Source organism: Sus scrofa, chromosome 13, assembly GCF_054392235.1.
Source record: "Sus scrofa isolate SSC_HxYL_T2T_F1_AM1 chromosome 13, Sscrofa_HxYL_maternal_Yorkshire_Landrace_v2.0, whole genome shotgun sequence".
NCBI classification, from domain to species: Eukaryota; Metazoa; Chordata; class Mammalia; order Artiodactyla; family Suidae; genus Sus; species Sus scrofa.
Genome location: NC_139395.1, coordinates 86,436,903 through 86,455,343, shown reverse-complemented (window position 1 = coordinate 86,455,343; position 18,441 = coordinate 86,436,903). Strand labels below are relative to the sequence as shown.

At 44.1% G+C, this 18,441-nt stretch overlaps 1 protein-coding gene across 4 annotated transcripts in view; it reads left to right on the top strand.

The window, feature by feature from the left end:
• Positions 1-18,441, top strand: part of CNBP (CCHC-type zinc finger nucleic acid binding protein) — a 72,626-nt gene that overhangs the window by 42,181 nt on the left and 12,004 nt on the right. The window lies entirely within an intron of this gene.

Sequence of the window (18,441 nt, the reverse complement as noted above, 5' to 3'; positions counted from 1 at the left end):
TGCAACCTACACCACAGCTCACGGCAACGCTGGATCGTTAACCCACTGAGCAAGGGCAGGGATCAAACCCGCAACTTCATGGTTCCTAGTCGGACTCGTTAACCACTGCGCCACGACGGGAACTCCCACACAGCATTTTGCACAGATCTATCACAGCACATAGTGAGTATTGTTCTGTAGATACTTGTCCTTTCCACCTTCAGACCAGCCCCTGCTGAGCCACTCCTGCATCTTGCCATCAGAGCTGGCAGTTACAAGATGTTTGGTAAAGGTTGGAGGAAGGCATTGGAGGGGAGAGAGGAAAAAATGGAAGGGCGGTAGATGTCTCCAGGACTTCTACTCCAGACAAGCAGGTGGATTGTGACCTACAGGGACTTAAGTGGGTTTCATTTTGCTTGTTTGTATGTTGAACAAAGTATGTTCTAGTTTAAACAAATTGCATTTGTGTGGTCTGTGGAATGCTCAGGTTAATTTCTCCACGTTTAAATTAAAGTACAGGAGTTCCTGTTGTGGCTTAGGGAGTTAAGAACCTGACTAGTATCTATGAGGATGCAGGTTTGGTCCCTAGCGCAGCACAATGGGTTAAGGATCCAGCATTGCCACAGCTGTGACTTAAGTCGAGACTGAGGCTCGGATCTGATCCCTGGCCTGAGAACTCCATATGTCTCAGGGCAGCCAAAAAAAAAAAAAAAAAAAGAAAAAAATATAGGTCTTGAGCTCAAGAGAGAAGTGTAGGGTAAAGCCAGAAAATGAGTAGTAGGTCATTGGTTATTAATTAGTGGTCTGTGGGCCAGAGCAATTTTAAGTTTGTTTATTTATTTTTTACCCATGCCCACAGCATGTTGAAGTTCCTGGGCCAGGGGTTGAACCTGCGCCACAGTAGCAGCACAAGCTGCTGCAGTGACAACACCAGATTCTTAATCTGGTTGGCCACCCGAGAACTCCCAGAACAGTTTTTAATTTTTTTAATTAATTTTTTAGAATCATGTTTATTATCTCATTTGCATTAAATAAAATCTACTCTTGTTAGCAAATAGTTTGATGAGTTTTGACAAATATATAGTCACGTTATCACAATCAAAATATGTAATATTTCAATCACCCCCCAACCCGGGTTCCCTCACGCCACTTTGTTTTTGTTTTTGTTTTTCCAGTCACATCTGTGGCATATGGAAGTTCCCGAGTCAAGGATGGAATCCACGGTGGAGCTGTGACCTATTGCACAGCTGTGCTACGCCGGGGATAGAACCAGTGCCTCCACTGAGACAGGCTGGATCATTAATCCCCCACACTGCAGTGGGAACTCCCAGAGCAATTTTTTTTTTTTTTTTGTCTTTTTAGGGCTGCACCTGTGGCATATGGAGTTTCCCAGGCTAGGGGTCAAACCGGAGCCATAGCCGCTGGCCTACACCACACCCACAGCAACATGGGATCCAAGCCACATCTTGTGATCAATGCCCCAACCTGCAGCAACACAGGATCTTTAACCTACTGAGTGGGGCCAGGGATGGAACCCATATCCTCATGGATACTGGTCAGGTTCTTAACATGCTGACCCACAATGGGAACTCCACCCAGAACAATTTTTTAAATAATTATCTTTCAGAATACGGTAGTTTCAGGTTCCCAGCAAAATTGAGTGGAAAGTACAGAGAGTTCCCCAAACCCCCACCCTCCACATGCACAGCCTCCCCTACTATTGATATCCTTCACCAGAGTGCTTTTGCCAGTCCACTAACCGAGGCCGACACACCATAAACACCCAAGTCCATAGCTTACATTGCTCACACTTGGTGTTATACATTCTATGGGTTTGTAGAAATTTATGACAGTGTTTGTCCACCCACTATTATAGGGTCACATTAAGTAGTTTCACCCCTCAAAATCCTCTGTGTAATTTTAAAAATAAGTTGCCAACAGTTCAAAATTAAGAGATTTGTTACAAATACCAAGAATTTTAACTCCTGTCAAAAAAATCAGACATTTGGTAGCTCTGATCCCAACTTCTCCAAAAGGAAAAACCAGCTGGGCCTGAACAGGGGCCGCCCCCTCTGGGTAGTTTCAGTCCTTCTTATTCTCCCCCTCCCTCCTGGGTTTTCTCAGCTGGCCCCTTTCATCTTGGGTAGATGGTAGGTGATGAGGAAGGGAGGGGTGGAAGCTGCCAAGGCCAGGAGCACACATCATCGAATGGAGGAGGGTCTGGTGCTGCAGACCCTTCCACCTGCAGGTCCTCTAATGGGTTTCCCTAATGCTTCGCTTGGCTTCTTGTCTTGTTGCTTCATGAAGAATCTAATTGTCAGAGTTCCTGCTGTGGTGCATTGGGTTAAGAATCTCACTGAAGTGGCTCAGGTCACAGTGAAGGCTCAGGTTTGATCCCTGACCTGGCACAGTGGCGTTGCTGCAGCTGTGGTGTAGCTTGCAGCTGCAGCTTGGAGTCAATCTCTGGCCTGGGAGTTTCCATATACAGCAGCTGTGGGCTTGAAAAAAAAGTCTAGGAGTTCTCTTTGTGGCGCAGTGGTTAATGAATCCGACTAGGAACCATAAGGTTGTGGGTTCGATCCCTGCCCTTGCTCAATGGGTTAAGGATTCAGCGTTGCTGTGAGCTGTGGTGTAGGTTGCGGATGTGGCTTGGATCCCGCATTGCTGTGGCTCTGGCATAGGCTGGTGGCTACAGCTCCGATTAGAGCCCTAGCCTGGGAAACTCCATATGCCACGGGAGCGGCCCTAGAAAAGACAAAAAACAAAAACAAACAAAAAAAAAAACCAAAAATCTAATTATTGGAGTTCCTTCATGACTCAGTAGGTTAAAGATGTAGCATTGTCACTGCTGTGGCTCTGGTTACTGCAGTGGCATGGATTTAATCCCTGGCAGGGGAATTTCCACGTGCAGTGGGTATGGCCAAAAAAATCTAATTGTCGTTGATCTTGTACTTTCTGCACTCTAATTCCTTTTTCTCTTTCCCAGCAAAAGATTATTGGGAACTGGATAGTTAAAAATAGCTCTCTTCTTCCCATTTATTCTCATAAAACTCTTGGATTGTATGGTAAGAGTGAATGAGGTGGCAAGTCTTGAGGTATGTGACCAAAATGATCAATTGACCACAAATGCTGGAGAACTGCTGCATTGTTACATAGACTAAAAGTGACTTGGGATAATGCCGCTTCATAAGGTGCTAGGGGTTGTTTTCTTATATTCTAATAATAATAACTGGCATATGGATAGCACTTCACATTGTAAAAAGTGCTTCTTACATACTTTATGTAAACTCACAACCCTCTTGTGTGGCAATGTCAATCTTCCCTTTGATGGTAGTTTTATTTAAAAACTATTTGTTGTCAATAATTACCTTAAATGTTAATGGACTAAACACCCCAACCAAAAAACATAGACTGGCTGAATGGATATAAAAACAAGACCCATATATATGCTGTCCTCAAGAGACCCACTTCACTTCTAAGGACACATACAATTTGAAAGTGAGAGGATGGAAGAAAATATTCCATGCAAACGGGAATCAAAAGAAAGCTGGAGTAGCAATACTCACATTGGACAAAACAGACCTTAAATTGAAGAACATTTTAAGAGACAAGGAAGGTCACTCCCTAATCATCAAAGGATCAATCCATGAAGAAGGTATAACAATTTTAAATATCTACACACCCAGCACAGGATCACCACAATATATAAGGCAACTACCAACAACCTTAAAATGACAAAATGGCAATAACACAATATGGGGGGGGACTTTAACACTCCACTTACAGCAATGGACAGATCATCCAGACAGAAAATCAATAAGGAAACACAGGCCCTGAATGAAGCATTAGACCAGATGGACCTGATAGATATTTGTAGGACATTCCATCCAAAAGCAACAGAATACACATTCTTCTCAAATGCACATGGAACATTTTCTAAAATTGATCACATCCTGGGCTACAAATCAAGCCTTTGTAACTTTAAGAAAATTGAGGAGTTCCCGTCGTGGCGCGGTGGTTAACGAATCCGACTAGGAACCATGAGGTTGCGGGTTCGGTCCCTGCCCTTGCTCAGTGGGTTAACGATCCGGCGTTGCCGTGAGCTGTGGTGTAGGTTGCAGATGCGGCTCGGATCCCGCGTTGCTGTGGCTCTGGCGTAGGCTGGTGGCTACAGCTCCGATTCGACCCCTAGCCTGGGAACCTCCATATGCCGCGGGAGCGGCCCAAGAAATAGCAACAACAACAACAAAAGACAAAAGACAAAAAAAAAAAAAAATTGAAATCACGTCAAGCATCTTCTCCAACCACAATGCTGTACAACTGGAAATCAACAAGAAAAAAACTGCAAAAAACACAAACGTGGAGACTAAACAACATGCCACTAAACAACCAATGGATCACTGAAGAAATCAAAGAGGAAGTTAAAAAATACCTAGAAGCAAACGACAACAAAGATACGAGGCTCCAAAACCTATGGGATGCAGCAAAAGCCATTCTAAGAGGAAAGTTGATAGCAATACAAGCCCACTTCAGGAAACAAGAAAAAGCTCAAATAAACAAGCTAACTTTACGTCTAAAGCAGCTAGAGAGAGAACAGACAAGACCTAAAGTTAATAGAAGGGAAGAAATCATAAAGATCAGAGCAGAAATCAATGAAATAGAAACAAAGAAAACCATAGAAAAGACCAATGAAACGAAAAGCTGGCTCTTTGAAAAGATCAACAAAATTGATAAACCCTTAGCCAGACTTATCAAGAAAAAAAGAGAGAAGACTCAAATCAATAAAATTAGAAATGAAAAAGGAGAAGTAACAATGGACATCACAGAAATACAAAGGATCATAAGAGACTACTATATGCACCTATGTGCCAATACGACAGAAAACCCAGAAGAAATGGACAAATTCTTTAAAAAGTACAAACATTGTTAAATGTTCTCTTTATAAAAAAAGGTTATCAATGGAGTTCTCATTGTGGCGCAGCAGAAATGAATCCAACTGGTAACCACGATGTTGTGAGTTTGATCCCTGGTCTGGCTCAGTGGGTTGAGGATCCCAGCATTGCCGTGAGCTATGGTGTAGGTTGCAGATACGGCTTGGATCCTGCGTTGTTGTGGCTGTGGTGTAGGCTGACAGCTGTGGCTCCGATTAGATCTGTAGCCTGGGAACCTCCATGTACTGCGGGTACAGCCCTAAAAAAGCAAAAAATAAAATAAAATAAAATAAAGTAAAATAAAAAAGGTATCAATGAAAAAAAAAAAAAAAAACTATTTGGAGTTCCCGTCGTGGTGCAGCGGAAACAAATCCGACTAGGAAACATGAGTTTCTGGTTTGATTCCTGGCCTCGCTCAGTGGGTTAAGGATACAGCGTAGCCAGGAGCTGGGTGTAGGTTGCAGATGCAGCTCAGATCTCATGTTGCTGTGGCTGTGGCTGTGGCCAGCAGCTGTAGCTCCAACTGGACCCCTAGCCTGGGAATCTCCATATGCCTGTAGGTGAGGCCCTAAAAAGCAATAAATAAATAAATAAATAAAATCTATTTGTGGGAGTTCCTTTTGTAGCTCAACAGGATAAGAACCCGACATAGTCTCCATGAAGGTGTGGGTTTGATCCCTGGCCTTGCTCAGTGAGTTAAGTTATCCAGCATTGCTGCAGACTTCAGCATAGGTGGTAGATGCAGCTGGGATCCATTGTTGCTATGGCTGTAGTGTAGGCCAGCAGTTGCAGCTTGTATTTGATCCCTAGCCCTGGAACTTCCATATGCCACAGCTGCAGCCCTTAAAAAAAGAAAAAAAAAAAAAACCTGTTTGTATTAACATTAGTTTTGGAGATTGTACATTCTGTTTGCTGTGTTATGGCAAAGGCCAGCATAAAACATGTGCCAATGATGTTGTCACCGGGATGATGTTGGAAGGTACTTAGGAAACAGGAAAAGCCTGCAGAAAATGCCTTGTCTTAGCAACTTTCTAGTGAGAGAGGATAAGTGCTGGCTCTGAGGACTGTGGGCCATTTGGCAACCCTGGGTGTGACTAGAGAGGGACAATGAAATCCTCGTTCACTCTAACCATCCACTGAAGGCCTATCTTCCCAGTAGGACTCTGTTAGGTGCTGCAACTGTAAACCTTAATCACATCTTTCCTACACTTGACCTCAGAGGGCTACCATTTAGAATCACATAATGAAACCAAGACATGTGCCCTCAAAAGCTTCCTATGGTTTAACTTTTCAGAATTCTGTTTTTTTCCCCTATTGCAGATCTTAAACCACAGTTTTACTGTTTATGTCCCAATATAATAACCCAATGTACTGTCCTTTATAGAAGAAAATATAGGGAGATCCCTTGGTGGTTTAGCAGGTTAAGGATCAAGCATTGTCACTACTGTGGTGCAGGTTCCTGGCCCAGGACTTCTGCATACCATGAGCATGGCCAAAAAAAAAAAAAAAAGCATATAAAGGTCTTAAAAGATGGTAGGAGGAAACATAGGTAAGAATCTGTGGTTATGCTGTGGAGAGACTTGAGGACTCTGTATTTGTTAGTCTTTCTATGAATCTACCGCTAAGGATTTACTGGGGTCTTTAAGAAGGACCCATGGAAGAAACCCTGGAAAAGCTGACCCCTGGCCAAGGTGTACTTACTGCTCCAGGGGAAATGAGTGATTGGGTCTGTTCAGCTGGGGTCACTACCTAAGAGTGCTGGAAAGATAATGGTAAGGAAGAGGGGGGAGTTGTGAAAAGGGAGTCAAACCAGAAATCCAAGACAGTCTTTACCTCTAGTGGGGTTTTAGATCCCCTGAGGCCCAGTCAGCACCCTTGGGGTTGTTTCTCTTGAGACGGTTTTACTCTCTGTGTTACTCTTACAATCTTCCAATAAGGAAGGGCATGTAAGGTGCTATGTTCAGGTTTGTGGGCACTTACACACGCACCTCTCACACTCTCTCTCTGTCGCACAGACACAGACACACACACACACACACACACACACTCACACACACACTGCTGTGAACTTGAGATGCTGTCTGTGGCTAAAAAGACCTTCCATCTAGTGCTTACACTGCATCTCTCAGGCCTCCACAACACTCAGGGGATGGGCCTCTCTAAAGGCCCAGACAGCTGAGCAGGAGAACAAGGCAGCAGGAAAGCAGGTTGCAGGGTGGGTTTGCAGACATTCATCTGTTTCAGCGGCAGCCCTGCTCCAGGCTCTTCACTCTGACACCTCTACACACAGGAGTGAGAGGCACAAACTCTCTTTCTTTCCCCTCAGTTTCAAAATACTGCTAATCTTCTGAGGTAGTTGGTTGTCATGCTGATTCCTGAATAGCTTTCTTGCCATATTCAGGAAAATCTTGGAGTTCCCGTTGTGGCACAAGAGATCAGCTGCATCTCTGCACTGCCAGGATGTAGGTTTGATCCTCAGCCTGGCTCCAGTGTTGCTGCAGCTGCGCTGTAGTTTGCAGCTGCGGCTCAAATCTGATCCCTCCCTGGCCCATGCACTCCATATGCTGCAGGGCAGCACCCCCCCAACCCCCAAAAGAAGAGAAAAACAAAAAGAAAGAAAACAGTCTCGGGTTTTGCTTTTGTTGGTGGTGGTGTGTTTCCTGAGGATCTTTTCTTCCACTGCAGTTATCACGCAAGTGACTCGACAGTTGACCCTGAAGGCCTGTTAGACCCTGAAGGCCTGTTAGAGCCCAAAGGCAGGTGCCAGGTGAGAGGCTCTAAGATGCTGCCCTGTACTTCCTTCCCCTCCTCCACCCTCAGGTGTCCTTTTGGATCCCACTGGGCTGCCACACTGGCTTCACTGGCCCTGGTGGCTTCGTGATTGTTTGCATTTGTTGTACTTCCTCTGCTCTTGTTTACTTCATATTTATTTTTAGAGTAACTCACATTTTATTCTTATTTTAAGAGGAAATTTTTTGGAATTCCCGTCGTGGCTCAGCAGTTAAAGAACCTAACTAACGTCTATGAGGACATGGGTTTGATCCCTGGTCTCACTCTGTGGGTTAAGGATCTGGCTTTACTGTGGCTGTGGTGTAGGCCAGCAGCTACAGCTCCCATTGGACCCTTAGCCTGGGAACCTCCGTATGCCACTGGTGTGAACCTAAAGAGACAAAAACAAAAAAACAAAAGGAAACTTTTGGAAGCAATTTAAATGTCCTTTGAAGATGAATAAAGAAATTGTAGGAGTTCCCGTCGTGGCACAGTGGTTAACGAATCCGACTAGGAACCATGAGGTTGCAGGTTCGATCCCTGGCCTTGCTCAGCGCGTTAAGGATCCAGCGTTGCTGTGAGCTGTGGTGTAGGTCAAAGACACAGCTCAGATCCCACATTGCTGTGGCTGTGGTATAGGCCGGTGGCTACAGCTCCGATTAGACCCCTAGCCTGGGAACCTCCATATGCCACGGGAGCGGCTTAAGAAAAGGCAAAAAGACAAAAGAAAAAAGAAAAAAAAAAGAAATTGTAGTGTGAGATAAGAAATGGATGGCTTTTGGAGTTCCCATTATGGCTCAGCACGTTAAAACCCACCATTGGGTGCCGTGTTCCATACCACCATAGCACCCAGGCATCCCACCCAGTGAAAAACAGCACATTGGGATGGTGATGCCTCCCCCTTTGGTATATAGGTCCTGCCTAGAGAGGCTGTGCTTGAGTCTATGAGGCTTCTAAACCTCACAGGTTCAAACAAGATGACAAATGACTATGTGACATAGCAAAGGTGGATGTGCCCAGCAGAGTGTGGCACATATAGTGTCACAATAAATTCTGACTGACTGCTTATGTGAAAATGATGAAGGGCTATGTAAATGAGGTTGTATTTTTTTTAATTTCATTTTTATTTTGTATTGGAGTGTTGGTTTACAATGTTGTATTAGTTTCAGATGTACAGCCAAGTGATTCAGTGATACTAAATTCGGTTATTATTATCCTAGCTAGTGTTGCATGATATCCTAATGGAATGGGGCTGGTCAACCCTAAAGAGGAAGGAAGAGGCCCTGATGGACTCAGGAAGTCGTTAGGAAATGTGATGTGTATTTGAAGTGTCCAAAAGGAAAAAAAGAGGAAGCACTGCAAAGATGTAATTAACCTCCCACTCCAGTGTGGTCTAGAGTTGTCTGCATGCTGTGCCACCCAAACCAAACTCCATTTTGGATAAATCTTCAGCACCACCATCTTTTAGAGTCAGTTTTAGTCCCCTGAGAATGCTCATTGTATCAAATGAGGAATCCAGCCCCTAAATAAAGGGGAAAATTATTTCTAATCATTCTTCAAATGCAATAGAAATGCTGATTGCTCCTTCATGTGTCCAAAGTATTTCCTTTATTTGTAATAAATCAGTGTAGAAAAAGAATCTGATGACTCATGTGTCAGGCCGAGAGAAACTGATCTTACTCATAGTTTACCTTGGTAAAAACACTGGAATGCAAGGCATTTTCCTGTACTATACCTATTTAATCCTCACCACAGCCCTTTCAATCTCCAAAGTCTCTTTTCTCTACCATTTATTTGTTTACATAGGTATACATTTCATGCATTTCCAAGTCCTATTACCTGCTTTTATGTTTTTGCTACGGGTTGAGTATAAGAAACTTCGTGTATCAGTTTCTCCACTGGCAGTTTGGAGAACTGCAATGTTCACAAAAGAAACTAGTCCAGTCATTTTGGTCAGTGAATGTTTTATAAGGGAATTTATCAAAATGCAAGCTAAATTTGGAATTGTTAACTCAGCTATGCAGACCATTTCAGTGTGGGTGCTGCACCCCAGCCAGGATTTCAGTGCAAATGGAAAAGACAACCCTCTGAGTTCAGAAGGACGGTGCTGGCTGTGCCAGCTCATAAAGCCCCTAGCTTAATGGCCAGGATTGCAGGATTCTTCTTCTGCCAAGGGAGAAAGAAGAAGCTGAGCAGATGAGAGAGTCAGAAAAGAGAAAGCCTCCCTGGTACCTTTGGTTTGTCCAGGAGCTATTTCCCCCCGTCAAAGTCACGTTGTGAGCACTGACCATTCCAGAATCCTCAGCATTCTCTGTGGCTGGTTGAAGGGTGAGTCAGGAGTCTAAATTCTGGCTGCAGTGCGGGGGAGAATGGTAGCACGGCATGATGTCAGCAGTTTCTGAGGGCTGCTCAGAATGCTGAAAAGCACGGGTTTGTGATGCAATAAAGCGTCCGAATGCCTCCTCTGAATGAGGCAAAGGATTTGCTGAAAGCAAACGTCAGGACGCCTGGCGTCTGCCCTGGAGCAGGCAGAAGCTTTGACACGCTCTGCCTGGCATCCAGCCCACCACCATTTAAGTGTGTTGTTGGCATTTAGCAGGAGCAATGGATATGCTACAGAGGGCAGGGAATGCAGCCGTCTCCCTAAACTCAGTGTGGGCAGCCTGGATGAAACCCCTCTGTCCCTTCATCAGTGATCCAAATCCAAGTTTCAGAAGGTTCTTTATCAATTCCTAATCTTTACATCACTCTGAGAAACAGTGCTCACCAAAGTGTCAACAAACACAACCTCCTATAACTAACAAAGGACTCTGACATCAGCACATATAAAGAACTCTTTTAAGTCACAGGGAGAAAGGAAAGGAACAAAATAGAAAAAATGAGTAAAATGAACCCTTCTCATAAGAGGAAACTTGAATAGCCTACAAATGTATGAAGGATATTCAACCTTACTGTGATGTGGGAATGCTAGCTAACTGAAGAGAACAAGATACTGGGTGAAAACTTATGTGCACACAAAAACCCTCACACGAATGTTCAAGCAGTTTTATTTGTAATAGCCAAAAATTGCATAAGCTGATACCAGAGAAAGAGAACCCGGTATGGCTTTCTTTTTTTTCTTGTTTGTTTTTTTCTTTTTCTTCTTTTTTAAAATGCTTTTCTAGGAGTTCCTATTGTGGCTCAACAGTAAGGAACCCTACTAGTATCCATGAGGATGAGGGTTCAATCCCTGGCCTCGTTCAGCGGGTTAAGGATCCAGCCTGGCCATAAGCTGTGGTACAGGTCACAGATGCGGCTCAGATCTGGCGTTGCTGTGGCTGTGGTGTAAACCAGCAGCTGCAGATACGATTTGACCCTTAGCTGCGGGTGTGGCCCTAAAAAGCCAAAACAAACAAACAAACAAATAAAAAAACCCACACAAAATTACTTTTCTATTTGTTTGTTTTGTAAGCATGGCTTTCTTGACACAAGAGAAGCCATTTTGGCCTACAGCATTTTGTGATCAAAGCTTGGCCACAATGCTTGCTCTTCAACAGGTCTCAGTCATTAATGATCTTAAGGGAAGTGAGGGAATGAAGAAACTGAGGAAAAGCACTTAAGAAAGATAGCTTGGAGAAAATTACAGTGTCCTAGTTCCTCCTCAAAGCATCCACAAAAACAATTTGATACAGTCTTTCAGATATGCAGGAACTAAGATCCCCACCCAAGTGGAGGACAGAAAGATGTTGACCCTTCAGACTTCAATTTTATGCCTTCACCCCAATTCTATGCTGGAATATCCTCGGCTCATGCCCCCTCGTGAATATGCATGTACCCTTAGCTGGTACTTCCCCAGTTTTGCTGTTGGAAGACACTACTTTGGGAAAGATCCCCAGTGGTCTCCTTACTTGCTGCAATAATAATAAATCCTTCCTTATCCTGATCTTTGGCTTGGTTGTGTCTTTTGACTCGACACCCACCAAGAAGCAAACCCAGTTTTCTGATAACAGTTGAAACAGCACAGGAGTCCTTCCGTAGGTGCAGGTTAAGCTGTGGTCCACCCCCACCATGGAAGGCTGCTCAGCACTAAAGGACCAAAGTACTAACACAGGTAACAACTCAGATGAATCTGCAGGGATGCATGTGCTGAGTGAGACAAGCCAATCCCAAAGGGTGACATACTACATGATTCCATTTATATAACATTTTTAGAAGGACAGCATTTTGGAAAGGGAGAGCAGGGATCAGGGAGGAGGGGGTGGGTAGGAGGGAGGTGGGCATGGCTATAAAACGGCAACCGGACATGAATTTTGTGCTATGGCAGCGGTTCACAATCTTGTGCTCAGAGCAATGTACAGACCCAAACATGAGACACACTTGTGTAGAACTAAACAACACACACAGAGTACAAGTAAAACTGAGGACAGCTGAACAAAATCAGGGGGCTGGGTGGCTTCAATATCCTGCAGGTGACAACGTATTATAGTTTTGCAAGATGTTACCATTGAGGGAAATTGGGTAGAGAGTACATCTGATCTTTCAACCACATGTGAATCTACAGCTAGCTCAATAAAACAAACAAGAGACACCCTATTTCACCCATCAGTTTGGCAAAAATGAAGTCATCTCGCAACATAAAGTGTTGACAAGGATTTGAGAAGCATGGCACCCTTATCCACTGTGGCTGGGAGTATAATTTGTTACAGCCACTTGGAGAGTAAGACGGGCTGCAACTAGTGAAAAGTAAAATTCAGCCTCTTCACTGCCCAATACCTCTCTACTCTTCGTTTAGAAACCCTAGAGAAACCCTCCCACATATGCCTGAAGAGACCTGTACATAGGGGTGCTTATTACAACATTGTATAATAGCAGAAGAGTGGAAATAACACAAATATCCTGCATGAAGGCAATGCATACACAAAATATAGTATAGCTATAACACATTGCAGTAAAAAAATAATGAGCTAGATAAGAATATATATGTATATAATGTTTATATAGGCATATCTCAGAAACACGTTAAATTTAAAAAGCAAGATAGGAGGTCCCATCATGGCGCAGTGGAAACAAATCCAACTAGGAGCCATGAGGTTATGGGTTCAATCCCTGGCCTTGCTCAGTGGGTTAAGGATCCTGCATTGCTGTGGCTGTGGTGTAGGACGGCAGCTGTAGTTCTGATTTGACCCATACCCTGGCAACCTCCATACACCGCAGGTTCGGCCCTATAAAGCAAAAATAAATAAATAAAAAAAAATAAAAATTAAAAAAAATAAAAAGCAGGATAAATATTGAGGAGTTCCTGTTGTGGCTCAGTAGGTTAAGAACCTGGCATAATGTCGGTGATTGTTGATTCATCCTGGTCAAACTCATAAGTGACTAATTTATAAGGTAGAATGACCATTTGTGTTAATTCCCAAAGAAAAGGGCTGGAGGAGTTCCCGTCATGGCAAAGTGGTTAATGAATCCGACTAGAAACCATGAGGTTGCGGGTTCGATCCCTGGCCTTGCTCAGTGGGTTAAGGATCCGGCATTGCCGTGAGCTGTGGTGTAGGTTGCAGACACGGCTCAGATCTGGCGTTGCTGTGGCTGTGGTGTAGGCCAGCATCCACAGCTCCAATTAGACCCCTAGCCTGGGAACCTCCATATGCCGCAGGAGCAGCCCTAGAAAAGACAAAAAAAAAAAAAAAAAAAAAAGAAAAAGAAAAGGGCTGGAGACACAGGAGCAAATGTATGGTATTAGATTGGGGCCCTCCACTGTAATTAACTGGATTAATCAGGGCACAAGCATAGCTCTTATGAGATGTGGGTGGCACCTGTCTTCACATTAAAAACAGTTCTTTTTAGCACTTGAAGGGATTTTGTGCAACTCTTATAAGTCTCCTTTAAATTGAAATTGAAAATGAGAGGATTATGGAGTTCCCCTTGTGGCTCAGCGGAAATGAACCCAACTAGGATCCATGAGGATGCGGTTCAACCCCTGGCCTCGATCAGTGGGTTAAGGATCCAGTGTTGCTGTGAGCTGTGGTGTAGGTTGCAGATGTGGCTCGGATGTGGCAATGCCATGGCTGTGGCTGTGTCTGTGGCTCTGACTGGACCCCTAGCCAAGGAACTTCCCATATGCTGCAGGTTTGGCCCTAAAAATCAAAGAAAAAAATTTTTAGGCTAGATACTAAGATTAGATTAAATGTCCTTCTAGATTTTAGTTTTTTTTGTTTTTTTTTTTTTTTTTTTTGTATTTTTAGGGCCACACCTGTGGCATATTGAGGTTTCCAGGCTAGGGGTCCAATTGGAGCTTCAGCTGCTGGCCTACACCACAGGCACATCAATATCAGATTCAAGCCACATTTGTGACCTGCTCCACAGCTCACGGCAATGCTCGATCCTTAACCCACTGAGGGAGGCCAGGGATCAAACCTGCTTCCTCATGGGTGCTAGTCAAGTTCGTTTCCGCTGAGCCACAAAGGGAACTCCTAGATTTTAGATTCTAATTCACCCAATTACAGCTTTTTTTTCAATTTAATCTTTAAAAATCCATTAAATTATTTTTATAGATTATGAGAGCTATGTGATCAAATCTTAAACTTTATAATGCTCCCTCAAAACACCATTTTTTTGTTTGTTTGTTTGTTTGTTTTTGCTTTTTAGGGTGGCACCCATGGCATATGGAGGTTCTCAGGCTAGGGGTCGAATCGGAGCTACAGCTGCCAGCTTACGCCACAGCCACAGCAATGCCAGATCCGAGCCACATCTGCAACACACCCTAGCTCATGGCAACACCGGATCCTTAGCCCACTGAGCAAGGCCAGGGATCAAAACTGCAACCTCATGGTTCCTAGTCGGATTTGTTTCTGCTGTGCCACGACAGGAACTCCTCAAAACACAACTTAAGACATCTCTCTGGAAACAATTTAAGCATACCGTTATCGGAGTTCCCACTGTGGTGCAGTGAGTTAAGGAATCCAGCATTGCCTTTGGGTTCTATCCCTGGCCTGAGAACTTCCATATGCCTTGGGTGCGGCCATAACAACAAACAAAAAACATCATTTTCTTGCTATTCGCTACCTATTTTAAAGTTTAACTAAATAATGTAGATGCTTAATATGAAATTACTTTTTTTAAAAAAAATTAATGCATCTACTTCTAGGAAAAAATAAGAATGGGTGGTTTTATTTTGAAACTTTTAAAACTATTTGCAAATAAGTTAGTTTGCAGTAGAGATAGTTTCAATTTAAGGATACATAGGAGTATGCCAACCAATGGAAAGTGCACTACATTTTAAGTCAGTAGTTCACATATTCTTTATCATCAGCTATCATTCCCTGCTCTTTTTAAGGAATCAGTATGAAATTGTAGGATTAGGTCTCAGTAACTCCTGAGAGGCTGGAAACTTTGTGTTAAGCACCTGGGCTGTCTCTATTTGAAGCCTGCCCAGTCATTTATTTACTCTCTGACCTTGGGAAGATTTAAATTCTCTGGACTTATTTCCCCATAGGGATAATAAAATTACTTATCTCATAGGGGTTTTGTGAATAAAAAGGTTATAAGCAATGCCTGGTATACAGTAAGTACTCAATAAATAATAACAATGGATAATACTTTCACAGTAATTACTTTATGCCAGGCACTGTTTTAAGAACTTTATATAGTTATAATTAGCTATTATTAGTACTGTATAACTGTCTTCTCTTTCAGAATTTTACTTAGTTAACTATGTTTCTGCTTCAGAAGCAGACATGAGTGGTGAAGACAATTTATTTTCCCCAACTTAGTTGCATACTTTCCAAGTACAGTCAGAGACTATTTTGCTATCTGAAGAGAAAACAAGACATGGAAGAGTTTAGAAGGATATACACAATATCATTTCCATTTAACAGCAGGATCTAAGGCTTATGCTAGGCAACTGGACATTTTAAGCGGAAATTGGGAGTTGGCAGGTATTGCTGCTCAACTGGCACTCATTTTAAAGGAATCCTGAATCATGCTGAATCATAGCATTTTAGTTGGTCCTCTCTCAGGACACTTAATACTTTCTTATGGGCCTTGTCATCCTGCAAGATCTTCAAGGGCAGGGTCTGTGTCTTGACGCGTCCACTTTGTAACCTCTGCAATGCTGAGCACACTATCTTCGGTAACCCTGAACTCTGGAAGGCAGGAAGGTGATAAAACACATTTCCAGCAGAGGGAAATACAACAGGAACCTCTTTCTTCAAATACAGCTAGAAGTTTATCTTTTGAGTGGGATAGCTTTTTGCTTTACTTCCAAACAACTCTAGTGAACTAGGTGTATCCAGGGCCTTATCCATGCAACACATATCACTGGAGTTAAATTCCATTCTTCTCCGGAGACAGTCAGAGTGCTTCCTCATGAGCCTGGCTCTGTTAATAATAGTCATCAAGGAAAGCTAGACGCCAGGTAAAGAGCCATGAGCTGTTCCTCCCAGAGCCAAACAGCAAAGACTATGTCATGTTTCCATTCCTTCTCCCGAAGTCTGTTAAAACCTATAGAAGAACATTACTCCAGTATATTTCACACCCACCCTAGTTTTTTTCTTTTAATATTAGGAACATTCAGTCCCTGTCTATGATGAATAGCCAATATGTAGCCCTGTGGTTGGAATGGTAAACAAAAATCAAGTCAATTAATCAATATTAACTTATGGTTCCTATGACAACTTAACTTGTCCTCCTGGTGTGGCATGGAGGCACCCAGACTGGACTTCCTACATAGCCTCTCGTGTTATACTGGCTCACTCACTGTTGGGGCTTAGAAAATCACTAAGTGTGGTGATTACCACACTACTTTTAATCACAAGATACTATAAAGATTAATCAGTTAGGGAGGGGAAATCTATAAAGCTGTGTAAGCTTCTCCGTAATAAAACTAAGTTCAAAATACCATTTTATTACTGGTTAACTCTGGTGCTATAACTCAATACATAAAATTGCTAGGCAATTCAATCTTATTGGAAATGGGGTCTTTCTCAAGCTGAATTTTAAAATATTTACTTCAAATTGTCTTAACAAATTTTTAAAAAAAAAATCACTGGTCCTTAAAATAGTCCATTCACTTCGAAAATTGCTGCCCCCTCATGAGCACAACCTGCTAAATGCTTTGCAATGATTAAGTGGTTTGAACCAGGTTTAACCCTGACTCTCAACACCTGGGCTCTTAACCACTGGGCTCTATTGCCTCCTCAAAAACGTGATCTAAGAAGCCATACAGGGAGTTCCTGACATGGCTGAACAGTAAGGAACTCATGAGGACATGGGTTTGACCCTGGTCTTGCTCAGCTGGTTGCCAGCAAGCTGTGGTGTAGGTTGCAGACACTGCTCAGATCCAGTGTTGATGTGGCTGTGGCTGTGGCCGGCAGCTACAGCTCTGATTCAGCTCCTAGCTTGGGAACCTCCATATGCTGTAGGTGCGGCCCTAAAAAGGCCAAAGAAAAAAAAAAAAAAGAGGCCAGCCTTTGGACTAGGATTGTCTAAGGTGAAACCAGGTGAGTGGCAAGCTTGGGCCTACACAGCCATCTGCCAACTAATGCTACGCACAAGGACTGATCATCCCAGGTTTAACGTGTTAATATATGTAAGCACTTACTTTCAAAGAGTAGGATAGCCATTAAAAGAATGAAGAGTCCATTCCTGGGATATACCAGCCAACGTGTGGCAACACTAGCCTCAGGAGCATATCAAGTTAGGATGAGACTGTAGTAACTTCAGGAACTTTCAGGGCTCAACAGACTCAGGCCTCTTCCATTTTTTCCATGTTTTAAATAAAAACCCTTCCAAAAGAGGACACAAAATACTGTAAGTTTTCAGTTTTCATTTAATAGTTTATATTTCACCATGTCAGAGTATCTATGCTACATACACAACCTCTTTTGGAGAAAATCTAAAGGCCACTGCAAGACCGTGAGGGCCCAGGCCGGACATCTCTCCCTCTGGCCTACATCGCAGGAGTCACCCAGTAAGCTCCACTGGTGACAGGCACTTGGGGGGGGGAGGCCAGGGGCAGCCTCTGCCCCCCCCTCCCCCCCGTTCCGCTCCCCATGAAGGGCCCCTTTCCTCCTCAGGACTTTTGACTTGGGACAGGGTGTATCCATACTGGAGGTGGAAGACGCAAGGACTCCGGGGTTCTGCCAGGCTACAGAAAAACCCCAACAGTAGTTGCCAGTTGTGGCTCAGCAGTAACTAATCTGACTAGCATCCATGAGGACACAGGTTTGATCCCTGGCTTCTTTCAGTGGGTTAAGGATCCGGCATTGCCCAGAGCTGTGGTGTAGGCCATCAGCTACAGCTCCGATTTGACCCCTAGCTTGGGAACCTCCATATGCCACAAGTGCGGCCCTAAAAAGACAGAAAAACAAAAAAACAAAAAACCCTAATGATCTCAGGTCTGCGGGCGCAGCCACGGACACCTGCGTGACTCGGCAGCCTGACTTCCCCAAACAGAAAGCCTCCGGAAGTGGGGCCGGGCTCCGGCCGCCTCGGAGCCAAGAGCCTGCGGGCAGACGCTCTTCCGGAGCCGGACACCGCGAGGAGCTCTCCCCATGCCGACCACAGCCGCTTCCTTGAAACCCGCCCCCGGGACCCGGCGTCGCCGCTGGCTGCTGGGCCCCGAAGCCAGCACCCCCGACCTTCCCAGGTCGCGCGGGGTGCGGGTGCGAGCGGGAAAGGCCGCGCGCGGAGCACGTCGGGAAAGGCTGCGCGCGCGGAGGAAGAGCTCCGCCTCCGTACCGCGTCGGAAGGCTCTGATTGGACCCCTCAGCCCCGCGCGCTGATT